This window comes from Choloepus didactylus, chromosome 10 (genome assembly GCF_015220235.1).
Source record: "Choloepus didactylus isolate mChoDid1 chromosome 10, mChoDid1.pri, whole genome shotgun sequence".
NCBI classification, from domain to species: Eukaryota; Metazoa; Chordata; class Mammalia; order Pilosa; family Megalonychidae; genus Choloepus; species Choloepus didactylus.
The window spans coordinates 114,961,280-114,967,686 of record NC_051316.1 but is presented as its reverse complement, the minus strand read 5'-3'; the positions used below and the strand labels follow the sequence as shown (position 1 = coordinate 114,967,686).

Genomic DNA, 6,407 nt, shown 5'->3' with positions numbered 1-6,407 from the left:
CAAGGCTTAAAACGTTTCAATGGTTTCTAGTAACACTTAGGATAAAATTCAAGAGTCTTACCTTGTCTTACACGGCTCTGCATAATCTGTCACTCTTCTACCTCTCCTGACTCATCGTTTTTCTCCATACCCTTATGTCACTTTGTCTAACCCCTTTGGTCTTCTCTTGGTCCTTGAACAAACTCTTTCCTGTTTCTAAGTCTTTGCATGGGCAATTCCCTTTGCCTGCCACCATTTCCCTCCTGCTCTGCCTTGTAGCACAAACATCCTTACCATTTCACCTGGAATAGCAAGTTTTCAGGGGTGTTTTCCCTGACTCTCAGGTTGAATTAGATCTCCCAGTGAGAGCCCCTCATTTAATGCCTTGCTTTTACTTTGTTGGACCAGTCAGGTTTGTGATTAGATAATCATTTGTATAACTGTATGTGTAATTCCCATCTCTCTAGCTAAGTAGTAAATTCCATCAGAGCAGGAACCAACTGGGTCTTAGCACCTCTGACAGGCCCAGCAAGAGCAATGTCAGGGAAGACTTTCTAAAAGACAGGACTCTGGACCTGAGTTGTAGAGGGTGTTTCTGAGTTGGCCGGGAAAATAAGGATAGACGGGACAGGCATTCCAGGCAGATGGAACAGCGTGTGCTAAGACATGCAAGGAAGAGAGAATGTGGTGCTCTGAGGGATTGTAAGTACTTCGGTGAAGCTAAAGAGTAAGCAATGGGACCAGAAGCTAAAGAGGTAAGTGGGGTCTAGACCACAAAGGTCTTCTAGCCAGGTGAAGGAGCTTAAACTCTATGCACAGTGCAATGGGGAGCCAGTGAAGGTACTACAAAAAGGAGCGACATGACCAGATAAGACTTTTTAAAGAGCAATTGCACAAACTGTGGCTGAAATGAAGAAGATAAACACGCACATGAAATTCAATTTGGTAAATGTACTGAATTCAATTTGATAATACTAGACTTTGTCAGGACATGTGTTTCTGGGCTTCTTTTTTCCATTTGCCAAATCAAACATGCCCATGTGGAAGTGGCAGAATCTGCTACTTAACCCTTTCCTCCCCTAGCGTAAGGAGGGTTGAATGAACACATTGCTTGATTACTCTCACATGTGGCAGGTCCCCCCTTCAAGTTGCCCCAGATAGTTGGGCTCTGCTGTGGGTTTTGTAGTTTTTATTTATATAACCAGAGCTAGGAACATGGAAAACAACAGCCTCTGAGCACGCGGATGGGTTTCCCTGCAGGAGTCTAGGCTGGTAGTTATTTTAATTAGCAACACATTTTATAAGGGCAGAATCAGAAATGGAAACATGTCAAGGCCTCTTTAGCTATTGAGTTTGGCAGACTCACACTAGTGTGCCTGGGCATGGCAATTGGCTTTTGACTGCCCTCCCTCTCTCCCAAGGGAACCACGTGCACAGGAGATCTGTCTGCGCTCCAGCTTGGGAGCTGGAGGGCTTATAAATACTGCACAAAAAGGGAAGGATTCAAGAGTCTTCCTGGAGCCAGTTCTGGGAAATAGTCTTTTCAATGTCAGCCTGAAGCCATTCCTCTTTCCCAGATCAGTTTCTCTGTTCTAGCTCCCTTTCGAGAACTAACTCCTCTAGATATGCATCCCAGTTTGGGAAGTTTATCTCTCTAGCATCTACTTTGCATATGAAAATGATTTCTCCTTTTTATTGCCACAGTGGTTTCCCAGAATCCTGGAGATATGCAAATAAAAAATACGTATATATTATTTTTACTGACTTGAGATATATCTGAGATGATGAATCAGAGTATACTTGGACCATCTAAAAATGACTGGCAACTATGTAAACTATTCTAATAGGAACAGCTCCTAAACAAATGAATTAACCTGACACAATGCAATCTCCTGTTCGCTTAACCACTCAGTTAATAAGAAGTCACTGAAACTCTCTGTGCCAGATGTATGCTGAGTGCAAAGGATATGAAGAAACAGCTCTCTGGCTTCAAGACACACACAAATTAAAGGAAGAAAGTGACCAATGGGCTAATTTAAACCAAAGTGGTAAGTTTGGAGATAGACATATGCACAAGTCTCTTTGGTTTGCAAGCAACAGAAACCAACCTGAAGCAGCTTAGTAAAAATGTAGAATTCATTGGAAGGACAAATATTGCTAAATTCAACGTCACGTCTTGAGACGAGCTGGAAGGAACACCACGACACAGCAACTCTCTTGCGCCCTCTCATCCTCTTCCTTTTTCTTTTTGTTTGTGTTTACTTTCTTCTTTGCTCCCTACTGAATGAATTTCTCTCCCTCTCCAAAGCTCCAAAATTTCATTACCTAAATTCATACAAATATTCCAGGCTGAAATTAATCTCTCAGTCACAATTCAAGAATTTCAGGACAGGGAAGCTGATTGTACCTCACATAGAACATTCTGTTTTGGCTTTTAGCTGTCCTAGTACTTGTCTATCTCTCCTTCGAGACTGGAAGCAGTGTGAATTTAGATTTTAGCTGGGGCTAAGAGGCAGAGAAAAGGCACCTATGAAGAGTTGTTGACCACAGTTGACAAACTGCATTCCACGCTAAAGCAAACGGGCATTCTGAAAGTTGACACTTGCAATCTCTAAGCTGCTCTCTTTGCAGCTTTCCTCTCTGTTCCAGTTTGGATATATATGCCCCCCAGAAAAGTGATATTAAATGCCGTCTTGCAGGGGCAGACTGATTAGTCTGTTGATTCGGGTGGAAACTCTGATCGAATTATTTCTATGGAACTGTGGCCCCGCCCATTCAGGGTGGGTCTTGATTAGTTCACTGGAGTATTTAAGAGAGAAGCTAAGAGCTGACACAGAACCAGATGCTCCCTAACACTTAGAGATGCTTGGGGATGTGGACAGAAGAACATCTGGAGATGCTACGCTAAGAGATGAAGCCCAGAGTTTGCCCTGGAGAAGCTAAGAGAGGACCCCCAGATGCTTAGAGAGAAATGCCCTGGGAAAAAGAAGCAAGGACGCACTAGAGCTGAGACAGAGGAGTAAAATCAGAAGCCCAGAGACATTTTGGAGAAAGCCATTTCGAAACCCAACTTGGGAGCAAAAGACCAGCATGTGCCATCCCAACTAACAGAGTTGTTCTGGATGCCATCAGCCATTCCTCAGTGAGGGCATCCTCTTATTGATGCTTTGGTTTGGGCACTTTTATGGCCATAGGACTGTAAATTTGTAACCAAATAAACCCCCTTTATAAAAGCCAATCCAATTCTGGTGTTTTGCATTCCAGCAGCATTAGCAAACCTGAACACTCTCCAATAAGATGCTTAAGTCAATAGACAACCTTAATGGGATTGGCTGGTTTGGACACATTTCTCCTTTGCAGAATGCAAATATCTAATGTGAGTCACTTAAACTTTTCAAAGAGAAAGGGATGGGGGAGGATGAGGAGAAATCCTTAAACCTTAAAATAAGAATATACTACAGTTTTGAATAATCATTTAACTGCAGACTCTATCATTAAAAACAAAACACTCCTTTTGCAGTGGGTTTGATTTTAAGTCCAAGGATCCAGGATTGTGGCCCATTGGGTGAGCAGTTCTCAGCAACAAGTGACAGAAGGAACGGTTCAAATGTCCTACAGTCCTACTCCCTAAATTCTAGTTCCAAACAAGCCTTTGCTCTACCCTGTGGACACCTCCTGAAATTCTTAAGGACTTTGCAAGGAAAACTTCTTTGTCAGGCCGTCAACCTGGACACCAAAATTATTATTAAAAACAAAAAACAACTCTTCCATCCTGGTCCAGCAACACCTACATTATTGTGTACTGTCACAACACCTCAAGAATCATTAACCCATTTGGTTAACCCATTTTGGAACTTCTTTGGTTCAGAACGAAAGAGATCAGTTTTGGCTTTTGGACACATAGCCTTCAGTTTAGTGTTTATGGTCTTGATACTTAAAAAAAAAAAACACTTTTTAAAATATGAGAGCAACTTGAAGCAAACCTGGAGTCAAGGCAGCTGCGGGTGCATGCTGGGGTGACAAGGTGGTGGCATACTGAAGACGATATCCTTGGAGGTGACCTGGGCCACTGCAGGGATGGTACTAAGAGAACTTTGTGTCTTGGATCAAGAAGGAAATGATGCTACCAGGGTTGGAACCAAGGAGATAACTTTTAAAACACATCTAAAGGCTCTGATGACAGTAAGAAAAGAACCCTTTCCTACCATTTATGTAGATTCACAAAAAGAAATGAGAGGTGGGATGTTATTTCTAAATCACAGATGAAGAACATTTTAAAAATGTGGCATAGGGAACAGATGAAGAGTGAATCTCAGCAAAAGGAAAAGGCAGAAGCAGAAGATAATTTGCAAAGAGGAAAGAACCCAGAAGAAGCAAAGATTACCATTAAAAATGATCCAAGTCTTCCAGAGCCAAAATGTATGAAGATTTACGTGTTAGAATCCCACAGAGGCCAAAGAGTAAAGGTGTTTGGCTGGGTCTACAGGCTGTGTAGGCAAGGAAAGAATTTAATGTTTTTGGTGTTGTGGGATGGTTCAGGTTATCTGCAGTGTGTCTTGTCGGGTGAGCTGTGTCAGCGTTACAATGGGTGATCCTGTCCACTGAGACCAATATCGCCATGTATGGAACTCTGAATCTCATGCCAAAGGGCTGACAGGCTCCAGGGGACCATGAGCTGAATTGGGACTTCTGGTAACTAACTGGGTTGGCCCCTGCTGGGAGAGCTGATAACCTGATCAACAACAGACACATGATGATCTGAGGAGAAAACACGTCCAAAATCTTAAAAGCACAGTCCTTAGTCACCAGGTGCTTTAGAGACCACTGCTTTGATAAGGGATGCTGTGAAGTCACTCCTCCAACGTTAGCACAATCACAAGTAGAAGGTGGCCCTACACTCTTCGAGCTTGATTATTTCAGGGAGGAGACGTTTTTGACTCAGTCCTCTCAGTTGAATCTGGAGACCTGCATCCCAGCTCTGGGCGATAGGTCTGCATTGCCCAATCCTACAGGGCAGAACATTCCAGGACACGTGGGCACTGGCAGAATACACTCACGTTGGAGCCAAGTGCCATTTCCTGAGCTTTGAGGACCTCCTGAACCAACTGGACAACTTGGTTTGTGATGTGGTAGATAAAGTCTTGAAATCACCCGCAGGAAGCACAGTATATGACCTCAACCCGAACTTCAAGCCCCCCAAATAGCCTTTCAAACAGATGAACTATTCAGATGCTATTGTGTGGCTAAAAGAACACAATATAAAAAAGAAGATGGAACTTTATATGAATTTGGAAAGGATATCCCAGAAGCTGTGTTGATTTCCTGTAGAGATCAAATTCTTCTATACACAGCAATATCCTAAGGATTCCCACCTCACTGAATCAGTTGACATATTGATGCCTAATGTTGGTGAGAGTGTGGGAGGCTCAGTGCATATCTGGGATAGTGAAGAAATGCTGGTAGGCTATAAAAAGGAAGGGGTTGACCAAGCCCCTTTACTGGTATACAAATCAGAGATCAGAGAAGATACGGAACACGTCCTCATGGATAATATGGCTTGGGCTTGGAACGATTCTTAACTTGGATTCTGAATAGGTATCACATCTGAGATGTATGCTTACGCCCTCAGTTTGTCCACCTCTGCAAACCGTAACCAATTCCTCCTGAAGCATTAGAAAAGAACACGGTTCATGAACGGAACAGACTGCCTCAAAAAAAAAAAAAAAAAAAAAAAAAAACAAAATCTTCCCTTTTTTGTTCCCTTGGGGTATAACTTTGTTTTCTTTTCCTACTACCATAAAAAGTGGTCCAAATTACTTGAACATCAAGTGACATTGATTTTGTCATTTTAAGAAAACAAAATCCATTTGTGGAAAATATGTGGCATGTTATCCTGAGGATATGGATTCATTTCAGCACTTTGGTATCCAAATACACCATGTTTTTAATTAAAAAGTTTTTAATGATGTTCTAAGACATCCGAGTAACTTAATCTTTCTGTCCTTTTAAGTGTAACTGGAATTTAATTTATATCACTTTATTCTATCAATGAGTTAAAAATGTTGGGGAAAAATTGACAATATGGGTATGAAAATTTGCTAATTTTAGAACAGGATATAATTCAGCAGTAGATACTGGGATCAAATTAATACAGGCTTTTGCATCAGTTATTAATTTTTTCTAAACCCATATAGCTGCATATAATTCTGAGGCATATGAATGATATGGAAGAATTTGTAAAATTAGAATTTAAAGTAAGAACATGATTCTTTTTTGGTAGCTATGTGGATCACGTCTCTTCTAGCATTGGTTTATGCTAAAGAGGCAGACTGATCTTCAATAGTAATTAAAAATAAGTGACTTCTAAAAGAATTTGTAGCTGGAATCTTAATAACAACTGTAAGTAGCTGTTTGAGTTGTCCCCACCC

At 41.5% G+C, this 6,407-nt stretch overlaps 1 pseudogene; it reads left to right on the top strand.

Annotated features, from left to right (window-relative positions):
• Window positions 1–4,029: 4,029 nt before the first annotated feature.
• Window positions 4,030–5,632, top strand: LOC119505529 (annotated as a pseudogene).
• The last annotated feature ends 775 nt before the right edge of the window (window positions 5,633–6,407 follow it).